Source organism: Loxodonta africana, chromosome 5, assembly GCF_030014295.1.
Source record: "Loxodonta africana isolate mLoxAfr1 chromosome 5, mLoxAfr1.hap2, whole genome shotgun sequence".
NCBI classification, from domain to species: domain Eukaryota; kingdom Metazoa; phylum Chordata; class Mammalia; order Proboscidea; family Elephantidae; genus Loxodonta; species Loxodonta africana.
Genome location: NC_087346.1, coordinates 76,634,962 through 76,661,771, shown reverse-complemented (window position 1 = coordinate 76,661,771; position 26,810 = coordinate 76,634,962). Strand labels below are relative to the sequence as shown.

The 26,810-nt window shown below is 36.5% G+C and overlaps 1 protein-coding gene across 3 annotated transcripts in view; it reads right to left on the bottom strand.

The window, feature by feature from the left end:
- Positions 1–26,810, bottom strand: part of CNOT6L (CCR4-NOT transcription complex subunit 6 like) — a 132,240-nt gene that overhangs the window by 80,794 nt on the left and 24,636 nt on the right. Inside the window, exon 1 of one of the 3 annotated variants that reach the window (XM_023553335.2) lies at positions 9,876–15,827. The exons of the other annotated variants lie outside the window; for them this stretch is intronic. The gene's annotated coding sequence lies outside the window, so the exon portion shown is untranslated. Of the gene's footprint in view, positions 1–9,875; positions 15,828–26,810 lie in introns of those variants that run through there. 3 annotated transcript variants of the gene reach the window in all.

Genomic DNA, 26,810 nt, shown 5'->3' with positions numbered 1-26,810 from the left:
GATTTCTCATACATAATACATGATCAACAAAAAAAATTGATAAAGTGGGTTTCATGAAAACTAAAAACTTCTGCTCTTTGAAAGACAAATGAAAAGTATTTCATCTCAGGAATTGAGATGAAATACTTGCAAAATACATATCTGAAAAAGCACTCCAAAATATATAAAAAATTCTCAAGACAAAACAGTAACAAAAACCATATAATAAGAAAACGCTGGCAAAGATTTGAACAGACACTTTACCAAAGAAGAGAAACAGGTAACAAATAAACACATGAAAAGATGCTCAGCATCAGTCCTTAGAAAAATGCAACTTAAAACCCCCAGGTATCACTACACACCTATTAGAATGATTTAAATGTTTTAATAAAACTGACAATTCCTAGGTGCTGACAAGGATGTGGAGCATAAACACACACACACACAGAGATAATTCTCATTATTCATGGCAGTTGTGTTCTATAAATCTCTATGAGCGATGAACTAGCAAATACTGAGCTGTTGCTTCTAAGGAAAACACAGGATTTGGTTCCTGCGAGCCTTTGGTCACAAAACTTTTGTTAACCGATCAATACGTAACCTTGTGTTTTCTGTTTAAAGGTACTGTATTTACTATATATTGTTGATTCATTAACACTGAACTCATAACAATGGCACTGTAACTGATGCTAGACCAAAGCTAATCTAACACATGTATTTTCTCGACATATCACTGCCATCTTGCACTTAGGAACACCAGACAGCATTTCAACACTATGCTTGGGGCCATTTTAAACAATAAAATCAACAATACAAAGTATGAAAATGTGGCACAAAATAAACGGATACCTGTTCACAGTTAATAATTAAAATAAGAAGGCAAAGCGTTACCTTCTTCAACCTCAGCTGGGGACCTCAGTCTGGAACATGACACATAAAGTGGCTGATTTTTTGCAACTCTGTGAAAGTCCTCTAATGATTTCGCCAGTTGATCTTGGAGTTACAAATAAATTTTAGCAAGTAGGCGTATTCGCACATACAGAATCCATGAATAATAAGGATCGACTATATGTACGTGGGTATTGCTAACTTGTGCTAGAAAAGCAAAATGGTACAGCCACTTTGGAAAATAATTTGGCAGCTTCTCATAAAGTTAAACGTACACTTACCCAAGTGTATTTACCCAAGTTAAATGAAAACATGTATTCATACAAAAACCTGTATACAAATATTTAAAAACCCAAAACCCACTGCCGTGGAACTGATTCCAATTCATGGCGACCCCACAGGGTTTCCAAGGCTATAGATCTTTACGGAAGCAGGCTGCCACATCTTTCTTCTGCAGAGCCATGGGCCATTTTGAACCACCAACCTTTTGGTTAACAGGTGAGCACATTAACCACTGCACCACCAGGCTCCTATACACACATGTTTAGAAGAACTTTATTCATAATCAACCGGAGATGGAGACAAAGCACATGTCCTTTAACTGGTGAATGAGTAAACAAACTGTGGTACAGCCACAATGAAATAAATACTCATCAGCAATAAAAAGGATCAAACTTTAAAGCACAATTAAAAAAAAATTTTACACACAGAAAGAAAAAAAAACGATCAAACTACAATAACATGGATGAATCACAAATTCGTTACGGTGAATGAAAGATGCCAAACTCAAAAGGCTACATACTATAACGAATCCATTTATATTGACATTCTAGAATAATCAAAATTATGGGAACTGATCATATGCTACCTCTTGAAATGGTTGAAAATCGACTAATTCTTTTTGGTATAATGACTCTTTGTATTCCTTCCATCTTTTTTTGATGATTCCTGCGACGTTTAATATTTTCCCCATAGAATCCTTCACTACTGCAACTTGAGGCCTGAATTTTTTGTTCAGTTCTTTCAGCTTGGGAAACTCCAAGCGTGTTCCTCCCTTTTGGTTTTCCATCTCGAGCTCTTTGCACATGCCATTATAATACCTTATTTTGTCTTCTCAAGCCGCCCTTTGAAATCTTCTGTTCAGTTCTTTTACTTCATCAATTCTTCCTTTTGCTTTAGCTGCTCGACGCTCAAAAGCAAGTTTCAGAGTCTCCTCTGACATCCATCTTGGTCTTTTCTTTCTTTCCTGTCTTTTCAGTGACTTTTTGCTTTCTTCATGTATGATGTCCTTGATATCATTCCACAACATATGATCAGGAACCGATGGCACTGAAGAAAAAAGTCCAAACTGCTCTGAAGGCACTGGCAAAAAACAAGGCGCCAGGAACTGACAGAATACCCATTGAGATGTTTCAAGAAATGGATGCAGCACTGGAGGTTTTCACTCATCTATGCCAAGAAATATGGAAGACAGCTTCCTGGCCAACTGACTGGAAAAGATCCTATTTATACTTATTCCCAAGAAAGGTGATCCAACCGAATGTGGAAATTATAGAACAATATCATTAATATCACATGCAAGCAAAATTTTGCTGAAGATCATTCAAAAACGGCTGCAGCAGTATATCAACAGGGAACTGCCAGAAACTCAGGGACATCATTGTTGATATCAGATGGATCCTGGCTGAAAGCAGAGAACACCAGAAGGATGTTTACCTTTGTTTTATTGACTATACAAAGGCATTCATCTGTGTGGATCATAACAAGATTATGGATAACATTGCGAAGAATGGGAATTCCAGAACACTTAATTGTCCTCATGAGGAACCTTTACATAGATCAAGAGGCCGTTGTTCAGACAGAACAAGGGGATACTGATTGGTTTAAAGTCAGGAAAGGTGTGCGTCAGGGCTGTATCCTTTCACCATACCTATCCAAACTGTATGCTGAGCAAATAACCAAGAAGCTGGACTATATGAAGAAGAACAGGGCATGAGGATTGGAGGAAGACTCATTAACAACCTGCATTATGCAGATGACACAACCTTGCTTGCTGAAAGTGAAGAGGACTTGAAACACTTACTAATGAAGATCAAAGACCACAGCCTTCAGTATGGATTACACCTCAACATAAAGAAAACGAAAATCCTCACAACTGGACCAATGAGCAACATCATGATAAACAGAGAAAAGATTGAAGTTGTCAAGGATTTCATTTTACTTGGATCCACAATCAGTAGCCATGGAAGCAGCAGTCAAGAAATCAAAAGATGCATTGCTTTGGACAAATCTGCTGCAAAGGACCTCTTCAAAGCGTTGAAGCGCCTGACCCAAACCGTGGTATTTTCAATCGCATCATATGCATGTGAAAGCTGGAGGATGAATAAGAAAGACCGAAAAAGAACTGACGCCTTTGAATTGTGGTGTTGGTGAAGAATATTGAATATACCATGGACTGCCAAAAGAACGAACAAATCTGTCTTGGAAGAAGTACAGCCAGAATGCTCCTTAGAAGCAAGGATGGTGAGACTGCGTCTTACATATTTTGGACATATTGTCAGGAAGGATCAGTCCCTGGAGAAAGACATCATTCTTGCCAGAGTACAGGGTCAGCGGAAAAGAGGAAGACCCTCGACAAGGTGGACTGACACAGTGGCTGCAACAATGAGCTCAAGCATAACCACGATTTTAAGGATGGCTCAGGACCGGGCAGTGTTTCGTTCTGTTGTGCATGAGATCGCTATGAGCTGGCACCAACTCGACAGCGCCTAACAATGACAACGACAACATGGGAACTGAAAACTAGTGAGTGCCAAAAGCTAGGGGTAGAAGGAGGGGTTGACTATAAAGCAAATGAGGAAAATTTCTGTGGTGATATGAAGTACAATAGACATACTGATTAATCTGTAATTACTCATAATATTATCAACAGAAATACACTCAGGAAATAAATTTAAGACTTTTTGTCTCCAGGTAAAACAGAACAACTTGGGGGAAAATTGTTTTACCATTCAAAAAACCTCTTTTTGAGAGGGGGAAAACAAAAAGAATGTATTATTTCTCCATCCCTATCTTCAACTCAAGGCATTTACACACATTAACCTAAAAACAGTATTACTTGATTTTAGCAAGTAAAAGCACACAAATTAAATTCATAACAGTTTGCAGACTCTTAGTTAATGCCAAAGAATCACAATAAGTCAACCTTATTAAAAAAATACTGACCAATAATTGCCAAAAGAGCTTATATGTGACCCAAAACCAAAAACCAAACCCACTGCTACTGAGTCAATTCCGACTCACAGAGATGCTAGAGGACAGAAAAGAACTGCCCCACAGGATTTTCAAAGAGTGGCTATTGGATTCAAACTGCAGACCTTTTGGTTAGCAGCCAAACCCTTAACCACTGCACCACCAGGGCTCCGTGTGACTCAGGCTTTTTAAAAAGTAACCAAATGAATATCTGTATCTCCCCCTCCCTCTACTCCACCTCCTTGCTTTCTCCTTCTCTCTCTCTCTCTCACTCGCACACATAGCAAGAGGATTAAAAGGTAACTTGTCTACCTCTAAAAATTAGCCACTGAAAAGTCTATGGAGCACACTTCTACTACTCATGGGGTCGCCATGAGTTGTGGCAACTGGTTACTAGGTGTCTCAGGTTTTCTTTTTTGTTTTTTAACTTTGCAATATATACTTGTATCTCACATACTTTTAGCAGTTTCTATACAAAAACTATAGGCAACTTCAAAACAATTCCAAAATGCCCAGATAACCTTAGTATATATAAATGCACAAGGCCTGTCCTGTTACTAAAACTTATGTTTGATGTATATAAATTTATCAATTAAAAAAAAAATCATTAGTTTAAAAAAAAGGTGATAATGTTCAAAGTGTTGATCCCCCATGAATAGACTTATTTGAATTTCTGTTTCCAGTACACTGTTTAATTAAAATGATTTACTTTTGTTTGCAGTAAGGCAATTTTTATGATTTCTAAAACAACATACGTAGTCATGCGTTGCTTAACGTCCCCAATACATTCTGTGAAACAGGATGTTATGTGATTTGGATGTTGTGCAAACAACGTATTATATACAGGCAGTTCCCAGGTTATGAAGGTCCAACTTACGCACAACCCCGTAAAGCCTATTATATTAAAAACTCAAGGTACATACCAATGATTCGTAACCACAAACAGGCACTACTTTGGGACACACATCAAAAAATTATTATTTAAAAAAACAAACCCACTGCCATTGAGTCGATTCCGACTCATAGCAACCCTACAGGACACAGTAGACTGCCCCATAGGGTTTCTAAGGAGCAGCTGGTAGTAGATTTGAACTGCCGACCTTTTGGTTAGCAGGCATACCTCTTGACCAATGCACTACCAGGGCTCCACCATCATCATTATTATTATTATTGTGTTAAAGATGTTCTAGTGTATCTGGAAGTGTTTCTTTAATTTTTTTAATGCAGAGAAAGGTACGCTATAAACTATATACAAACATTTGACTAACTGACGTTAGATACGAATCGTACCTAACCGTTCCAACTTAAGTACAAACTCAACTTAAAAACAGACTTAGGAAGAGATCTCATTTGCAGCCCAGGGATTGCCTGTGTAACCTTATGAGACCACGGACATATATGCACTCAGACATTGCCCGAACAGACATTACATGGCTTCTAAATATCAAAAATATTCTTATCTTCAAGATCATTTTAAGTAACTTATATAATAAAGTTTGTGGCTTATAATTCTATTCACTCAACAAACACTTCTTACGTATCAAGTACTATGCTCAATATTGGGAATTCAAAAATAAGAAACAGTTCCTCCCTAGAGATAGTCTACTTCTGGGGAAAGATACAATTAGATTATTATAAAACACGAGTGGGTGCAATGACAGTTTATGCATAGCATACTTTCACAACTCAGACATCTAAGGGAATAAAGTAAAGATGATACGAGACTTTCAGGAGGAACACTGAGCTCAGTCTCAAAGACTGAACAATAATCAAGAGAAAGTCGGCTGTAGGCAGGACGGGGATAGGCAATCAAAGCAAAAATAAAAGCATGAGCAGACACCTAGATAAGAAACAGTATAAGGAGAAAATCAGGTGCAATACTACAAGCAGTTCAGGGTTACTGAAAAGTGTCTCCTGAGGCATGGAGTGACAAGAGATGATGCTGTCTAGGTAGACAGAGGAAAGATCACAGGAAGCTTCAAAAATATGCTTTCCTGACTCTTTCCTATATATCATTTTTCTAATATGAAGAACTGCCAGCTATAAGAGAGACTAATAAACATGATATTATCAATTCTAGTTACCTCCTTCCTTCATTTCCCTTTACTTTCTTGTCAGAAAGTAAAACTGCTCAACGGCCTTTCTTCTAACCACGAAGTAGGTCCCTATCACCTACTGATTCAGGTGTTATATTCTTGAAAGAAATTACAAATGCTTTAAAAGCCCTGTGCTTACATGAAACATAAAAATACTCTTGTCACTCCCCTCCATGAAAGCAAACTACAGCACAGCATCTGACTATCATCACATTTAAATCTGCCCTCTTAGACCAAAGAAGGTCCTTCAGGCAGGACCTGAGAGGCAGAAGCATAAAGAAAAGGTGTATAGGTACGATTACCTAAAAATTCAAATCTCCTATATATTAAACAAAGCATTAAATTGAAAAACAAATGAAGTGGGGAAAGTATTTATAACATATGTGATAGAAGTTAACAGTTTAAATACATTAAATTTACACAGTTTTTTAAATGACCAAGGGAAAAAAAAAAACCAAGCCCGTTGCCTTCGAGTTGGTTCCAACTCATAGCGACCCTACAGGACACAGGGCTTTTAAAGCATTTGTAATTTCTTTCAAGAATATAACACCTGAATCAGTAAGTTACCTTTTAATCCTCTTGCTATGTGTGCAAGTGAGAGAGAGAGAGAGAAAGCAAGGAGGTGGAGTAGAGGGAGGGGGAGATACAAATATAGAAGAGCCCACTATAATAATGAGCAATTCATAAAGAAGAAACACAAATGTCTAATGCACATCAAAAATGCACCTCACTCTAAATTAAAGAAACTAAACATCATGCTCTGTCTATAAAATCAATAAAAACGTTTTAAAGAATAATAACATTGCTGAGGTTACAGGGAAAGCAATACTCTAATTGCTTGTGGGGACATAACGATAGGAAAATTGGGGGGAAAAAAATTCAAACTCATTGACTCTAAATGCCACTTCCAAGAATTTGTCTTGAGACTAAGAATGAAAACATAATTTATCCTCCAACAATAAGGAGTTGGTTAAATAATATGCAATATCATCAATGACAATAAAATAAGCCACCTCTTTTTAAGAAGATTTAATCAACTATTGATCTAAGCCTTCCAGCAACTCCGCTCCCAGATGTAACCAATATTTATTTCACGACAAAAAACCAATGCCTCAATTTTAAGCAGCTGAGATTGGTATGTTTACTGAATGGGATGGGTTTTAGGCTAGTAAATAGGGTTAACATAGAATAATAAACCAAAAAAAAAACAAACAAACCCACTGCTGTCAAGTCGATTCCGACTCATACTAACCCTATACGACAGAGTAGAACTGCCCCATAGAGTTTCCAAGGAGTGCCTGGCAGACTCGAACTGCTGACCTCTTGGTTAGCAGCCATAGCACTTAACCACTATGTCACCAGGGTTTCCACATAGAATAATATGACCCATTAAATCCAAAGAGATAACACAGCCTTTCATTGCTTTTGTGGGGAGAGATAATGTCCCACAAACTGACCTGGCTGAGTACACAAGAACACTCACATATAACTCGTTCAGTAAACTCAATTTCCACATTAGCAAACTGTTCAGATATAAGGCAGATATTTTCACTAGAGCAAAAAAACAAAAAGTTTGTTTATGTAGCTTCTCATGGAAGCAGCAGTCAAAAAATCAAATGACACACTGCACTGGGCAAATCTGCTGCAAAAGACCTCTTGAAAGTGTTAAAAAGCAAAGATGTCACCTTGAGGACTAAGGTGCGCCTGACCCAAGCCACGGTGTTTTCAGTTACCTCATATGCATACAAAAGCTGGACAATGCATAAGGATGATCAAAGAGGAATTGGCACCTTTGAATTATGATGTTGCAAAGAATATTAAATATACCATGGACTGCCAAAAGAACAAATAAATCTGTCTTGGAAGAAACACACCCAGAATGCTCCTTAGAAGCAAGAATGGCGAGACTACGTCTCACATACTTTGGACATGTTATTAGGAGGTATAAGTCCCTGGAGAAGGACATTATCCTCGGTAAAGCAGAGCGTCAGCGAAAAAGAGGAAGACCCTCAATAAGATGGACTGACACAGTGGCTGCAACAATGGACTCAAGCATAACAACGACTGTGAGGATGGAGCAGGACCCAGCAGTGTTTTGTTTGGTTGTACAAAGGGTTACCATGAGTTGGAACTGACTCAACGGCACTTAACAACAACAACAGCAGTTTAAGAATTGACTATTGGCCACCACAAGGCCTGCTTATGAAAAAGGGATAAAGAATCCATTAAGGGGATAATTAAGTATTTTTAGATCAAATGGAAATAGATCAAAGCAAATAACTTCTGATTACACCCACTTCTCACTTATTGACATGGTTAGATTCCAAAGCCCAGGTAGTTAGGTGGAAATTGGCATTATGTGAAAATGGAGGATAACCACCTCAGATCACGAAATGGAGGATGACTCCATCATTACATAACTGCCAAATTACATCATCACACAACCAACAAACCACTGAGACTCACGGTCCAGGCAAGTTGACACATAACCTTAACCATCACAGCCAGCGTTACTTTTGCCTTGCACCTTTTTGCTCGATACTGCCAGATGGGTACTGTTAACGCACAAAATAGTCAGATGGTAGATTTTTTACTATTGTCATAAATGCAAAATGTCAGGTAACAAGATAGTCAATAAGTGAGTAGTAGGTATATTTATAGACAAAAGACATCATTTCCAAATGCTAACATACAAATTTTTAAACATAGGGTGTGCTTTCAGAACAGGCATCGTTACCTCAGAGTCTCCATATTTAAATGGTAATGTTAATTTGCCTGTCTACAGGCAGTTCCCGGTTACGAACATCCAATTTACGTACAGTCTATAGTTATTAGCCAACCCCTGTAAAGGCTATTATATTAAAAATTCAAGGTATATACAATAGTTTGTAATAGCAAATGGGCACTACTTTGCAACACATATTGAAACATAATTATTATCGTATTATTATGTTAAAAGTATTTTAGTGTATCTGAAAGTGTTTCTTTAATTTTTTTTTTATGCATAGAAAGGTACACCGTATACTATATACTAAGACGAACATTTGACTAACTGACGTTAGGTACAAACAGTACGTTTAACTGTTCTGACTTACATACAAATTTGGCTTAAAGACAGACTTAGGAATGGGGGCTGTCCCATACTAAATTCTAAAATAAATCCTTCCCTTATTTCCAATTTTGAAAATTAAATATGTAGGTAGAAATCTAGATTCAGATCATATAAAATTATAATTTCATAACCCAGAAGGAATGCAGCAAAATCCCTAGGTTATGCCCTGTGGAGCTAATTTAAAATTCCCATTCAGTGATACCTAGCTATAGTTCTGGGAACATTTTATTTATGAGGTTATCCCAGCAAATTCCTATTTAAAAATTTCAGAATTAATATTTAATGAAATAGATTATATTTTAATTTACATATAAATAGGTACATCAAATAAGCAAGAAAAAGAACTATTTAGTAATCCAGCTCCATAAAAATAAAGCAGACAAATGAATTACCTGAGAGGGAAAAAAAATCTACTGGTAAAATTCAGTTTCCTCATGATTCTCTTTGAGGAGGGGAAATTAAAGTTTAATAAATATACTGAGAAATCAACTACAGTTATCACTGTACTAAGAAATTTTCATAAAAGAACATTAAAAACATGTATTTACCTTTCTTTCCATAACCTCTTAGAGGGACTTAATAAAGTTTTTCATGTTCTCAGGAGACAATTTCAAAGTGAATAAATGAAAGAGGACGCTCAACTATAAAATAAGAAAATGTACCAGCTATTGTAAAATGGTTGACAAAATGTGTACTAAAGCAACTAAAAGGCTATACATTTTATACAATCTTAAGAAAATTAAGTTTAAACAACTTTTATTATTATTTTATTATCCTTGCTATAAAGACAAGAACTAGCCTACAATGAAACTAGTAACTCTTTCACCTCGATAGCAGCCTATTTCTTTTAATAACGACCTTAAAATTCTATTTATTTAAATAAACGCATGGGATTTAAAGAATAATAAGTTTTTCAAAGCTCTATAAAATGTAAATACCATAGAAACTGGTTAACCCAGAATTCTATCATTTCCCTAATTCCCAACATTTGTGCAAATCTATACTTGTACAGATGTATGCATGTGAAAGCTGGACAATGAATAAGGAAGACCAAAGAAGAAATGATGCCTTTGAATTGTGCTATTGGAGAATATTGAATGTATCATGGGCCACCAAAAGAATGAACAAATCTGTCTTGGACGAAGTACAACCAGTGTGCTCCTTAGAACAAGGATGGTGAGATTGTGTCTTACATACTTTGGACGTGTTGTCAGGAGGGATCAGTCCCTGGAGAAGGACATCATGCTTGGTAAAGCACAGTGTTAGGGGAAAAGAGGGAGACCCTCAATGAGACAGACTGACACAGTGGCTGCAACAATGGGCTCAAGCATAACAACTGTAAGGACGGCGCAGGACTGGGCAGTGTTTTGTTGTGTGGTACACAGGGTCACTATAAGTTGGAACTGACTCGACGGCACCTAACGGCAACATATTTGTACAATAAATAGTTTCCCCCCAAATTTTAAATTATGTTCAGCATAGATTGAATGTTTATCTTTTGTAGTCTAATCTGAAAGTCGGTAATCTATATTTAGCAAAAAGCAACTCTAAAAATTAGAACAGGTCATTTTCCAACTATAGAAATGTACTTATACAATTTTTAAAAATGACTTTATTGTTAGGTGCCTTCAAGTTGGTTCCGACTCATAGTGACCCTGCATACAACAGAATGAAACAATGCCCAGTCCTGCACCATCCTCATGATTTTTGTTATGCTTGGGCCCACTGTTGCAGCCACTGTGTCAATCCATCTCTTTGAGGGTCTTCCTCTTTTTTGCTGACCCTCTGCTTTACCAAGCATGATGTCCTTCTCCAGCAACTGGTTCCTCCTAATAACATGTCCAAAGTATGTGAGACGAAGTCTTGCCATCCTTGCTTTTAAGGAGCATTCTAGCTGCACTTCTTCCAAGACAGATTTGTTCCTTCTTCTAGCAGTCCATTATATATTCAATATTCTTTCCTGACATCATAATTCAAAGGCATCAGTTCTTCTTCGGTCTTCTTTATTCACTGCCCAGCTTTCCCGTGCATATGAGGTAACTGAAAACACCATGGCTTGGGTCAGGCACATCTTAGTCCTTAAAGTGACATCCTTGCTTTTTAACACAGTAAGGCAAACTGACAGATGTGTGAGGAAAAATGACATTGTAGAACACTTAAATATGTGGGAAAACACTAACATACATTGCTAACTAAAAACAAAACCTGATTACATATAGCATAATCCTATCTTTGTTTTAAGGAAAAGCATACCGTATGACCCCATCTTTATAAAAAGCATAAAAACAATGTGTGTATACAAAATGTATACCAATGTATATGAAAAAAGGTCTAAAGAATGCAATTATAATTTTCATTCTTCTTGCTTATGTATATTAACTCTTTCTATACTGACAATATATTGTTCTTGCATGAACACAGTACTTTCTTAATTAAAAAAATAAAAAGGCATTTGACATGTACTTGAAGATATCTGTAAAATTCTCAAGTTTTTACAAATAATCTTTGTCAAGATTCTGATAAATAGCCTAGCATTCTACCAACATTGAGAGAGCTACATATTACCTAAAGACATCTTCAAAACATCAAGATAAATAACTATATTGTACTGTAAAACAACAAAGACCAATAAAATGAGAAGTAAAACTTTGCCAAACAAGTTTATTTGTTTAAAATTATTACAGATTCACAAAATTAATGAGAATATGGAAAAATATTGCTATTCATTTAAACAGCCATAGTTTTTTAATCAAAGCCAGAATATTTAAGCATTTTTACGAAATGATTTTAATTGCAATAAGCCTAAAACCATAGAAGTACACTATGGTATATAATTACTCTGAAGTTTATTTGTGTGTTGTACCCATATTTTTCTAAAGTTTTTTTCTCGTAAAAATATGGATTAAAGAAATTAATCTGATTTTTTAAAAAAACCACTGCCGTTGAGTCGATTCCGACTCACAGTGACCCTATAGGACAGAGTAGAATTGCCTGATAGAGTTTCCAAGGAGCACCTGACAGATTCGAACTGCCGACCTCTTGGTTAGCAGCCATAGCACTTAACCACCATGCCACCAATATTTCCAATCTGATTTTGCTTGGGTATTATTTAAGTAATGAAAGTTAGAAATTTTTTTCTATAAATCATTCATATACACATACACAATATATTTTTAAAAATCATTTGGTATAATGAAAAGTATTCAGATAAGGTAAAAGATGCCTATAGGAAACACTGGATGCTTTTAATTGATAGACTCAAGACCATGTTCTTCCCAAGCAGAGACTATACATATACATACATATATACAACTAAAGTATAAAGATTATATCAAAAGCATGTTTTAAAAAACTTGCTACCAAGAATACTTTACACTCTATTCATTAGTTGTTCAATAATTTTAAATTCCAATAATATTCTAAAATAATACCCTGGGTTACTATTTTTTGAAGAGCTTAAAGGTCATTCATGAATGTGTAAGGACAATCAGCTACCTACCTTCAAGCAATCATTTCCTTTCCTGGAGTAGAAATCTTAACCCAACCACCTCTGTACATGAAAAGTGACATCATCACTAAGCTATGTGATTCCTTTCTCTTCTTTTTGAAACCAAAAGCAATAACATACAAAATGTTTAGACCTGCGTATTATTATCCATTGAAAACTTCCCTAGTTTTGCCGAAATCCATGGCACCTACAGAGGCAAGAAAGTTTTTTATTTTTTTTTTTAAGCCATCAGTCTGAGCAGTCACGGGAAGGAGAAGGGGGGAGAAATGCCTCTACTGACCAATCTCAGTAAAAAATACAACAACTAAATAAAGTAGCTCTACTGATGTGAAAATATGAAAGACCTATAGAGGAAAACTAATGGCAATCTAAAAAATAAATACTGATGAATCAAACTGCTATGGCTATCTGTAAGAAACAACTAAAATAACAAATTACAGTCTGATAGCACACCACACATTGAAGTCTCCTCTAAAACAATCACTCTCAACCAGGTGCGATTTCCCCCTCAGAGGACATTTGACAATGTCTGAAGACATTTTTGGCTGTCACAATTTTTCGCAGGCGTGCCACTGGCATTTAGTGAGTAGAGGTGAGGGATGTTGCTAAATATTCTACAACGCTCAGGACAGTCCCCCACAGCAAGGAATTATCTGGCCCAAAACGTCGATAATGCCAAAGTTGAGAGTCCCTGCAAAAAATGACCTAAGCATGAGTCCACAGTACAATATACGTTAAACCAGATTTTAGGAAATCAAGCACTATAGTAAACCATTTGCGCCAGAGAAAAAGAGAAAAGCCAAAGTTGTGAGTTCCATTTACTCATAAATTCCTTGACTAAAGAAGACATCCTAGCCAGTTAAAATCGTCTCTAGGTGCTAAGAGAAGTAGATGGCTAATTCTACCAAAGACTGAGCATCCTGGCAATTTCTAAGTGGATACAAATAACAGGGCATAACTATCATTCAATGTGACAAACATTAGCCAAAGTGTTTTACATGTATTAATTCAGTTAGTAACCACAACAACCCTCTGCAATAGGTATTTTTACTATCTCTATTTTAGAGAGGCACAGGGAAATTCTGTAACTTGCCTTTGGTTTCAAGGCTAGTGGTTGGCAAAGCTGGAATTTAACACAGGCAGCGTGGCCCTATGGTCCCTAGTCCACTACACCATACAGCCTTATATGCCGGACATGGAAAAGTCTGAGGACAGAGCAGAAGAACAAAGAAATTTCACAGGCGTTCTGGGTCTTACAATAAATACTAAGCAGCATTCATCCATTGCTAGGTGTTGGACAGGGAATGGACAAAGACACAAGCAATATAACTAACTACAGACACTGCTCAGTATCAGAAGACAGATAAGCTCTCTGGAGAGGAAATGTCTGTGTGTGTGTGTATTATATATCTTACTAGTATAAAGTATGTGTACCACAAATTTTTAAAATATGCAATACTCTTTATTGTAAATTTCATACAGTCAGTTGATTCTAACAGAGTGTTTTAGTTGATTTTTGCTGACCTCTTGTTTCTAGAGCCAACCTATGGTTTCAATTGACAAATAAATGTAATTCCAACATGAATTGGTTGACAATTTACTTCAAGTGTAAGACAATTACTTACATTAACGTGTAAGACAAAAGTTAATCAACAAAGACGTATGTCAGAACTTCACTTGTTTTTTAATGACATATGCAATTTATTTGCTGATAATGGTTTTTCTAGTATGAGGAAAATATTTCCTCAATTTTTGAGCTATTCCCAGCAGACTGAGAACACATTTAAGCATAATTTGGATTATTAACATTTCCTCCATCACTATTGGAGCCTTAGTGGTGCAGTGGTTAAGTGTTCAGCTGCTAATCAAAGGGTTGGCAGTCTGAATTCACCAGTCACTCCCTGAAAACCCTATGAGCAGTTCTGCTCTGTCCTATAGGGTTGCTATGAGTTAGAAGTGACTTGACAGCAATGGGTTTGGTTTTGTAGTCCATCACTTTAAGTCTAGCAATCAACAAAACAACAAATCAAGCTCTATTTGTAGCATTTACCTGTTTCTGGAGGGCAAATATCCCCATTTGAATGGTAGATTTCAAGCTACCAACTAGATGCCACTAAATGAGAGTCAGGAAGAGATGCTCACTCCGTAGCATACCATTACATAATATGTCATACGTAAATAACCTCAAGAACATAAATAATGTTAAAGCGTAGTAAAATAATTATGAGATGATGAGTTTTGAGTATTTACTACCTTTATTTCTAATATGATTTAATTATAAGTCTATGTAATTTTAATTTTTTAAGTTATGTTTAATAACTGGCTTGCAAAATTTCTGAAAATAATTGGCCCTTGCAAGCCAGCACAAGCCAGCTCCAGTACACCACTCTAAGTATATGAAATCTTGCCTTCCCCTATCCTATAGATCCTCAGTCCTTTAGCATCAATTTGGCTTTGCTGAAATTTTAAAATAAAACATCTACTCACTCTGTGCTATGCTTAGCAAAACTTATATACTTCTTCCATGCCACCTCCAAAGAGGTTCATTTAATAATAACAGGGATTGTTACCTTTATTTCTCAGAATGTGCACGTCCTATTATAGGAGAAGAACAGAGTTATAATGTTTAAAATTTAAGGGAAACAGATTGTATGTGATCCAGTAGTTCTTAAACCTTGGTTAGTCTTTTTAGGAAGAAGCAGTAACAATCTTACACAAACTCTTCCAGAAAGTTGAGGTGAGCATTACTGATACCAAAATCAGACAAAGACAGTAGAAAACTACCGACCCTCATGAATAAATTTGAAGAAAAAAATTTTTTTTAGTTTTAACAAATTGAATCCAAAATAAAAAAACAATACTTCACATCAAGTGGTGATTGCTCCAGGAATGCAAGGTTGGTTTAACATTCAAAAATGAATCACTATAATCCACATATTATTAGACTAGATATATGTGTGTGTGTATCCATCTCAACAGATGCTGAGAAAGTGTAAGAGTAAACAGCCATTCCTATTAAAAAAAAAAAAAAAAAAAGTTGTCAGCAAAAAAAAAAAAAAGAAAGTACTTAACCTGATATATGTTATGAAAAACCTATAGCTAACATCAAACCGAAGAGTGAAAATCTGAACGCCTTCCTCTTAAGATCAGGAACAATTCACAGATATCTGATCTTACTTCTTCTATTCAACTTTGTACTAAAAGTTCTACCTCATACAATCAGGCAAGAAAAAGCATAAAAGGCATTGAGATCAGAAGGAAGAATTAATCTCACCTTTTTCCACAGACAACATGATTGTATACAGATAGAAAATCCTACAGAATCCACAAAAAGTTACTAGAATTAATAAGCTTTGCAAGATTACCAGATACAAGATAAACATATCCCCTCCCAAAAAATCAATTGTACGTCTACATACAAGTTACAAGCAATCAAAAACTGAAATTTTAGAAAACAATACTATTTACAATAGCATCAAAAATTATGAAACACTGAGGTATAATACGAAGATGTGCAAGAAATGCACACTGAAAACTATAACACATCAACATATTGCTGAGAGAAATTAAAGAGCTAAATAAATGGAGACATGTATTGTGTTCACAGATCAGAAGACTCAATATTGTTAAGATGTTAATTCTCCCCCCAAAATGATCTACAGGTTGCACAGAATTCTAATCAAATTCTATCAGGCATTTTTGTAAAAACTGACAAGCTTATTCTAAAAGTTACATTGAAATACAAAAGATCTACAATAGCCAAAACAACTTTGAGAAGGAAAAATAAAATTGGAGGACTTAACTAATTTCAAGACTTATTATAAAGCTACAGTAATGGTGGTAGTGGGGTATTGGCATAAAGACAAACAGATCAACAGAATAAAACAGAGAGTCTAGAAGTAGTCAATTAATTGTCAACAAAGGTATCAAGGCAATTCAAGGGGAGAGGATAATCTTTAACAAATGGTGCTGTGACAATTAGATCTTGTTGTCAGGTACTGTCCAGTCAATTTCCGTCATAGGAACCCCATGTGACAGAGAAGAACGGCCTTATGGGGTTTTCTAGGTTTTACTGGAGCAGATCGCCAGGTCTTTCTCGTAGGAGTAGCAGGGTGGGTTTGAAACACCAACCTTTCAGTCAGTACCCAAGCACTTAACCGCTATATGACAGGCTCCTTAACAATTAGCCATATGCAAGGATAAACCACAATCTTTACCTCGTGTCAAATACAAAAATTAACTCAAAATGGATCACAGGCCTAAAGGTACAAGATAAAAGTACACAACACCTAGAAAAAAATGCAAGAGAAAATCTTAGTGATCATGGGTTTGGCAAAGATTTCTTAAATACCAAAAAAAAAAAAAAAAGCACAATCCATAAAACAAGCAAATTGATACTAGACTTCATCAAAATCAGTAACTTTTGCTCTTTGAAGACATTAAGAAAACAAACCAAAAAGAAAACAAATATTTTTAAATCATATATATGATAAAAGTTTTGTTGGTTTTTTGGTTATATGATAAAAAACAAACACGTTGGGGTTGATTCAATTCTGACTCAAAGTGACCCTAAAGGACAGAGTAGAACCACCTGATAGGGTTTCCAAGGCGCACCTGGTGGATTCAAACTGCCGACCTTTTGGTTAGCAGCCATAGCTCTTAACCACTACGCCATCAGGGTTTACCATATACATGATAAAGAATGTATATTCAGCATAAATAAAGAATTCTCTGAGCTCGATAATAAGAAATAAAATTTAATGAGCAAAAGATTTTAACAGACACTTCACCAAAGATCTACAGATGGCAAACAAGCACATGAAAAGATGCTCAATGTCATTAGTTACTAGGGAAATGAAAATTAAACCACAGGAAGATACCACTACACACCTAAGTTAAAAAAACTGACCAGGCAAGAATGTGAAACTAAAACTCAAATACGGTACAGGTATAACCACTTTGGAAAACAGTATGGCAGTTTATATGGCCTAGGCATTCTACTCCTAGATATTTACTCAAAAGAAATGAAAATACATGTCCACACAGACTTGATTCTGAACGTTCTTAGTAACTTTATTTATAATAGTCAAAAACTGGAAACATTCATACCAGGTATGCAGGGATGGCTCAACACCAGAAAAACAATTAATGTAATCCAGCACATAAATAAAACAAAAAACAAGAACCACATGATCTTATCAACTGATGCAGAAAAGGCATTTGACAAAGTCCAACATCCAGTAATGATAAAGACTCTCAGCAAAATAGGAATAGAAGGGAAATTCTTCAACATAATAAAGGGTATTTATGCAAAGCCAACAGCTAACATCATCCTAAATGGAGAGAGTCTAAAAGCATTCCCCCTGAGAACAGCAACCAGACAAGGATGCCCTTTATCACCACTCTTGTTCAACATTGTGCTGGAGGTCCTAGCCAGAGCAATTTGGCTACAAAAAGAAATAAAAGGCATCTAAATTGGTAAGGAAGAAGTAAAAGTATCTCTGTTTGCAGATGATATGATTTTTTACACAGAAAACCCCCAAAAAATCCACAAGAAAACTATTGGAACTAACAGAAGATTTCAGCAAAGTATCAGGATACAAGATAAACATACAAAAATCAGTTGGCTTCCTCTACACTAACAAACAGAACCTCAAAGAGGAAATCACCAAATGAATACCATTTACGATAGCCCCCAAGAAGATAAAATTCTTAGGAATAAATCTAACCAGAGATGTACAAGACCTATACAAAGAAAACTACAAGACACTACTGCAAGAAACCAAAAGAGATGTACATAAGTGGAAAAACATACCTTCCTCATAGATGGGAAGACTCAACATTGTGGAAATGTCTATTCCATCCAAAGCGATGTACAGATACAGTGCAATCCTGATCCAAATTCCAATGGCATTTTTTAATAAGATGGAGAAACAACTCACCAACTTCATGTGGAAAGGGAAGAGGCCTGGGATAAGTAAAGCATTACTGAAGAAGAAGAACAAAGTGGGAGGCATCACACTACCTGATTTTAGAACATATTATACTGACATGTTGTCAGGAGGGATCGGTCCCTGGAGAAGGACATCATGCTTGGCAGAGTACAGGGTCAGCGGAAAAGAGGAAGACCCTCAACAAGGTATATTGACACAGTGGCTGCAACGATGAGCTCTAGAATAACAATGATTGTAAGGATGGCGCAGGACCGGGCAGTGTTTCGTTCTGTTGTGCGTAGGGCCGCTATGATTCAGAATCAACTCGACGGTGCCTAACAACAACAACATACTGCTACAGTAGTCAAAACAGCCTGGTACTGGTACAACAAGATATACACAGACCAATGGAACAGAATTGAGAATCCAGATATAAATTCATCCACCTATGAGCAGCTGATATTTGACAAAAGCCAAAGTCCATTAACTGGGGAAAAGACAGAGTCTTTAACAAATGGTGCTGGCATAACTGGCTATTCATCTGCAAAAAAGAAAAGAAACAAGGCCTATACCTCACACCATGCACAAAAACTAATTTAAAATGGATCAAAGATCTAAATATAAAATATAAAATGATAAAGATCATGGAAGAAAAAATAGGGACAACACTAGGAGCCCTAATACATGGCGTAAACAGAATACAAAACACTACTAACAATGCACAAACACCAGAAGAGAAACTAGATAACTGGGAGCTCCTAAAAATCAAACACTTATGCTCATCAAAAGACTTAGCCAAAAGAGTAAAAAAAGACAACCTACACACTGTGAAAAAATTTTTGGCTATGACAAATCCGATCAGCGTCTAATCTCTAAAATCTACAAGGTGCTGCAAAACTTCAACCACAAAAAGATAAATAACCCAATTAAAAAATTGGCAAAGGATATGAATAGGCACTTCACCAAAGAAGTCATTCAGGCAGCTAACAGATACATGAGAAAATGGTCACAATCATTAGCCATTAGAGAAATGCAAATCAAAACTACAATGAGATACCATCTCACCCCAATAAGGCTAGCATTAATCCAAGAAACACAAAATAATAAATATGGAAGAGGTTGTGGAGAGACTGTAACACTTATACACTGCTGGTGGGAATGTAAAATGTTACAACCACTTTGGAAATCCATTTGGCACTTCCTTAAAAGCTAGAAATAGAAGTACCATATGATCTAGCAATCCCAATCCTTGGAATATATCCTAGAGAAATAAAAGCAGTCACACCAATAGATACATGAACACCCATGTTCACTGCAGCACTGCTCACAATAGCAAAAATATGATGGAAAAAGCCTAGGTGCCCATCAGTGGATGAATGCATAAAGAAATTGTTGTATATTCACACAATGGAATACTACATAATGATAAAGAACAACAATGAATTCATGAAGTATCTGCTAACATGGATGAATCTGGAAGGCATTATGCTGAGTGAAACTGGTCAGTCACAAAAGGACAAATATTACATTAGACCACTATTATAAGAACTCAAGAAAAGGTTTAAACGCAGAAGAAAACATTCTTTGATGGTTATGAGGGTGGGGAGGGAGGGAAAGGAGTATTCACTAACCAATAGTAGACAAGAATTATCTTAGGTACAGGGAAGGACAACACACAATACAGGGGAAGTCAGTACAACTGGACTAAATAAAAAGCTAAGAAGTTTCCTAAATACAACAAAACACTTCAAGGGACAGAGTAGCAGGGGCGGGGGTCTGAGGACCATGGGTTCAGGGTACATCTAGGACAACTGGCATAACAAAGTATATTAAAATGTTCTGCATCCCACCTTGGTGAGTGGCATCTGGCATCTCAGAAGCCAGCAAACAGCCATCTAAGATGCATCAATTGGTCCCAACCCACTTGGAGCAAAGGAGAATGAAGAACACCAAAGACACAAGGAAAACATGAGCCCAAGAGACAGAAAGGGCCACATAAACCAGAGACTCCATCAGCCTGAGACCAGAACAACTAGATGGTGCCCTGCTACCACAAGTGACTGCCCTGACAGGAAACACAACAGAGTCCCTGATGGAGCAGGAGAAAAGTGTGGTGCAGAACTCAAATTTCAATAAAAAGACCAGACGTAATGGTCTGACTGAGACTGGAGTGACCCCAGAAGACATGGCCCCTGGACTCTCTGTTGGCCCAAAACTAAAACCATTACTGAAGCCAACTCTTTTGACAAAGATTAAAAAAAACTGGACTAAATAACCTAATTAAAAAATGGGCAAAAGATATGAACAGGCACTTCACTAAAGAAGACATTCAGGTAGCTAGCAGATACATGAGGAAATGCTCACGATCATTAGCCATTAGAGAAATACAAATCAAAACTACAATGAGATTTCATTTCACTCCAGCAAAAAAAAAAAAAAAGGCTGGCATTAATCCAAAAAACACAAAACAAATGTTGGAGAGGCTGTGGAGAGAGTGGAACACTTATACACAGCTGGTGGGAATGTCAAATGGTACAACCACTTTGGAAATCGATTTGGCACTTCCTTAAAACGCTAGAAATAGAACTACCATACAATCCAGCAATCTGTCTCCTTGGAATATATCCTAGAGAAATAAGAGCCTTTACACCAACAGGTATATGCACACCTATGTTCACTGCAGCACTGTTTACAATAGCAAAAAGATGGAAGTAACCAAAGTGCCCATCAACAGATGAATGGATAAAGAAATTATGGTATATTCACACAACGGAATACTATGCATCGATAAAGAACAGTAATGAATCTGTGAAACATTTCGTAACACGGAGGAGTATGGAAGGCATTATGCTGAGTGAAATTAGTTGCAAAAGGACAAATATTGTATAAGACCACTATCATAAGAACTCAAGAAATAGTTTAAACAGAAGAAAATATTCTTTGATGGTTACGAAAGGGGGGGGGTATCCACTAATTACATAGTAAATAAGAACTATTTTAGGTGACAGGAAAGACAACACACAATACAGGCGAGGTCAGCATAACTGGACTAAACCAAAAGCAAAGATGTTTCCTGAATAAACTGAATGCTTCGAAGGCTAGCATAGCAGGGGTGCGGGTTTGGGGACCATGGTTTCAGGGGACATCTAAGTCAATTTCCATGATCAAATCTATTAAGAAAACATTCTGCATCCCACCTTGGAGAGAGGTGCCTGGGGTCTTAAACACTAGCAAGTGGCCAGTGGCCATTAAGATGCATGAATTGGTCTCAACCCACCTGGATCAAAGGAGAATGAAGAAGACCAAGGACACAAGGTAATTACGAGCCCCAGAGACAGAAAACGGCACATAAACCAGAGACTACATCAGCCTGAGACCGAAAAGCTAGATGGTGCCCAGCTACAACTGATGACTGCCCTGACAGGGAACACAACAGAGAACCCCTGAGGGAGCAGGACCGCAGTGGGATGCAGACCCCAAATTCTTGTAAAAAGACCAGACTTAATGGTCTGATTGAGGCTAGAAGGACACGGGAGGTCACGGCCCCCAGACCTTCTGTTGGCCCAGGATAGGAACCATTCCCAAAGCCAACTCTTCAGACAGGGATTGGATTGGATGATGGGTTGAAGAAGGATGCTGGTGAGGAATGAGCTTCTTGGATCACGTGGACACTTGAGACTATGTTGGCATCTCCTGGCTGGAGGGGAGATGAGAGGGTGGAGGGGGTTAGAAGCTGGCGAAATAGACATGAAAAGACAGAGCAGAGGGAGGAAGCGGGCTGTCTCATTAGGAGGAGAGCAACTGGGAGTACGTAGCAAGGTTTATATAAGTTTTTGTGTGAGAGATTGACTCGTAAACTTCCACTTCAAGCACAGTAAAAATTAAAAAAAAAAAAAATTAGACTGAACTATAAGACATAAAATGATACTTGTGAAGAGTGTGCTTCTTAGCTCAAGTAGATACATGAGACTAAATGGGCAGCTCCTGTCAGGAGGCAAGATGAGAAGGCAGAAAAGGACGGGAGTTGGTTGAACGGATACGGCAAATCCAGGGTGGAAAGGATGAGTGTGCTGTCACTTTATAAGGAGAGCAACTAGGGTCACATAACAACGTGTACATAAATTTTTGTATGAGAAACTAACTTAATAGTAAACTTTCATTTAAAGCACAATTAAAAAAAAAAACTGGAAACAGCTCTAATGTGTATCAACAGGCTAATAAATTTTGGTAAATCCATACAATAAAATACTACTCAGCCATAAAAGGAATGAACCACTGATAAACGTAATAACACAGGTAAATTTCAAAACAATTCTGCTGAGTAAAAGAAAGCAGTTTTGGTAATTTTAACAAATTGATTCTTAAGCAAACTGATTTTCTAAAAATTGATCTAGAAGCAGGGGAGTTGAAAGGTAGGAGGCCTTAACAAGCCCTGATTTTAAAACGGCCCAACACAAGCCTTACACATTTGTAAGATGATGATCAATTCTCATTTTTCTTCATATGGACAGCCTCTTTAGGGTCCCCAAGGAGAGAAGTAACCAGCAGGATAAGATAATAATATGGAAAGAAATGCAGGAATATCCAAGTTCTATTCTTTTTATTACCATCATACCCCTAACACCTTGAAATACACCACATAGTGACAAAGTTCATTTTTCTGGCACATGAACACAAACATAACACCCATTAAAATGCAGTTTACATATAACATAAAAACAAAAAAATCAAACCCATTGCTGTTGAGTCAATTCTGACTCACAGGACCCTATAGGACAGAGTAGAACTCCTCCATAGGTTTTCCAAGGAGCAGTAGGTGGATTCGAACTGCTGACCTCTTGGTTTGCAGCAGAACACTTAACCACTACACCACTAGGGCTCCAGAGATACATAAAAAAAAAAAAAAACCAAACCCAGTTCTGTCAAGTCGATTCCGACTCATAGCGACCCTATTGGACAGAGTAGAACCGCCCCATAGAGCTTCCAAGGAGCGCCAGGTGGATACATACTGCCGACCCTTTGGTTAGCAGCTGTAGCACTTAACCACTCTGCCACCAGTGTTTCCAGAGATAACATAAGAGAAACTATATCCCATGTCCTTAATGAATTCTTACATCAAGAGATTCTCTCTTTCATTTCCTACTCTAGTCATTAATACAGAAACTGGTAAAATAAATTTAAAAATAAGGTTTGGGATTTTTTTTTTGTATTCTTGTCCTCCAAATTCTCTGTTGGCCTAACCGCAGCACGGCTCCATATCCCTCTTCAGTGCGGCAGTCTTAAGATATCCAGGTAAGCAGAAAAAGAAGCCACAGCAAGGGAACAAAGTTTCCACACTATTATATACTCAAGACGCTATTATGTAGTCCAGATGAATCTATTCAATACACCTGGCATGTGTTCAAGGATAAACATGCAAAGTCATTTGTCTATTCTCCAGTATTCTCCATAACATAATGATCATCAAGGTCACTTGATCTGATTACTGCAAATTCCCCTTTGAATTTCTCTCTCTTCCACTGTAGTTAACCTATCAAAATCAAATGGGAGAATAAAAAAACAACAAAAAAAAACAAACAAAAAAAGACCAGAGTACTCCATTCAAAAGGATGTCTACAATTAAGAAGATCAGAACATTTATTGAAGGAATTTTTCTAAAATTGCAAATCAATAGCAGGCAAATCTAAAGATAAGTATTCTTCTAAGACAACTGGCTCTGCAATCTGAAAGATGGTAAGTAAGAATCCACAGCACAGTCTGTTTTTTCAAACCACCAGAAATGAAAACATCTTTGCTGCTATAAATAAAAGGCAAGAGTAAATATGTTCAGACTCAAACGGGGGGAAGTTGGAAGTGCAGCTGTAAAAGGATCACAGATCATCTAGATAAACCACATTGTTAAGAAGTAAGCTTATCAAGAGTAAGAGTTTGTATCACTCAAAGTAACAAATAAATACACTCGAAAAATTAGGCTCAATCCAACAGGATTAAATGTGAAAAAAAACTGAAGTAACATTCTAACACTTCACACAAAATTTTTCATTTTTTTCCTTTTCCTGCCTTCCAAATTCAGATTCTGTATCTGTAATGCTGTGTAAAATCAGATTGAGTAGTATTTCACAAATACAATACTTGAGTTAGCTTAGGTAAGTAAAAAACCATCTCTGTATAAAGTAAGAATGTTGTGCTGCATCAAGAAAGTTTAAACGCTAATTCAAGAAGTTGTTTGGTTTCAATTATCAGAAAACTCAATAGTATTGAAAACTAATGATTTAACTATCGAATCATTTCATAATTAATGACTTGTTTAATTATCTTGGTTTTTCTTCTATTCCTTTGGGAAAAATGTTTTAATTAAATCTTGAACACAAAATTCTGACCAATATGAAAGTCTGAGAGTAACCATAATAGCTGTCCCATACTTCTGACAGGAACCAAATTATACAACAGTGCTCCTGGATTAGATGTACACGGCAATATAAACATAAAGAGATATTTAAACTAGTTTTACTATTTTGAGAACAGTAAATTTTGGAATTGGGAAAAGCCACCTCTAAATCTACAAGTCTTTATTAAAAAGAGTGCTGTAAAACAGAAAAATCTTAGTAATAAAAATCTGTCTGGGATAAAGCTTAATAAAGTACAAAGAAAAGCTCCATTCAGGAAAGGGTTCCAAGGTGCCAATATCTTAATTATTAAAGAATTTAAAAGAAAGGTAGGGCCAGTGCTGACTCACGTTGATCTAAAACAGCATTAAACAAAGAGCTACCCTTAACTTTGGCAAGAATAAATGCCTAATGAGAGTACCCCACTCTATTCATACAAAGGACTGCCAAAAACGTATGCTTTGTATAGAGCGGAAAAAGTTTGAAGGGAAGGGGTGTCAGCTTTTAAAATAGTTCCTAAAATAGTTGTTTATGAGGAAAAAAAAATAAGGGAACTGAACAAAGGCTTTGAGTGAAGCTTGCTTTCAGGAAAAGGATACTTTGGCTCTATGTGAAAGCAAAATAAATCCAACCACTGTAAAATACAGATACCCAGATTTTGTCAGCAGAAGGAAAAGCACTGTTCATCACTTCCCACAAAAGTAGCAGAACCTTTAACTTGGATTCCTATGTTTTCCTGGCAGACAGATAATCTGCAAAAGCAACAAAGCAAACTAAATATAATACTTTTCTGAATTTCAACCCTGAAGTCAAAATGCCAACTTCCAAACTCATCAAAGGTCACAGAGGTGCAAATTTCCTGTTTTGTTACTCAAACTCATTACCTTTCTCTCAAACTAACCAGTACAAATTTCCTTCTCCTTATTTTGAAGCTGACAAAATAAGGATAGTATACATACAATACAGTAGAAACAATCAACTGTTAGGCCAGAGTCAAAAAATAGGATTCGATGTTATTTTCTGAGGTCCAGTTGCCCAAAATCCTTATCTATTATTTCTCCACATGAAGAAGACCTAAATAAACATTTATTTTTCTTAACAAATTAAAAAAGAAACTTATTTTGGTTTTACAAAAAGAAAAAATGTAACATTTATAAACATTTATCAAAAGTCCATTATGTGAAAGAACTGTTTTCATCCCCATCCAAAAACTTTAACATGTAGGAAAGAAAATGAAAAAAATGTGAACAATTATTACTATATTATAAACATTTATCTATTCCCCATCTGTTTCAGATATGTATTTAAAGTTGCTTTTCACAAAAGACATACAACACTGTAATTTAATCAAGAATGTGTATAAGTTCTATAAAAGAGCTACTCGGCTACTAAAAAGAACAAAGTTCAAAATCAGTAGTTCTTTATCAGGTTGATAATTGTGAAGTGGTGTTACAAATACTATAATTTGTAACTAATAATAATAAAGGTTATCTAACTGTGTGTATAATTTATACACCCAGTAAATTTATTTTTCTCCAGTTGTGACTCATGGCAACACCATGCATGGCAGAGTAGAATTATGCTCCACAGAGTTTTCAGTGGCCGATTTTTCTGAAGCAGACCGACAAGTCTTTCTTCTGGGGTGCCTCTGGGTGA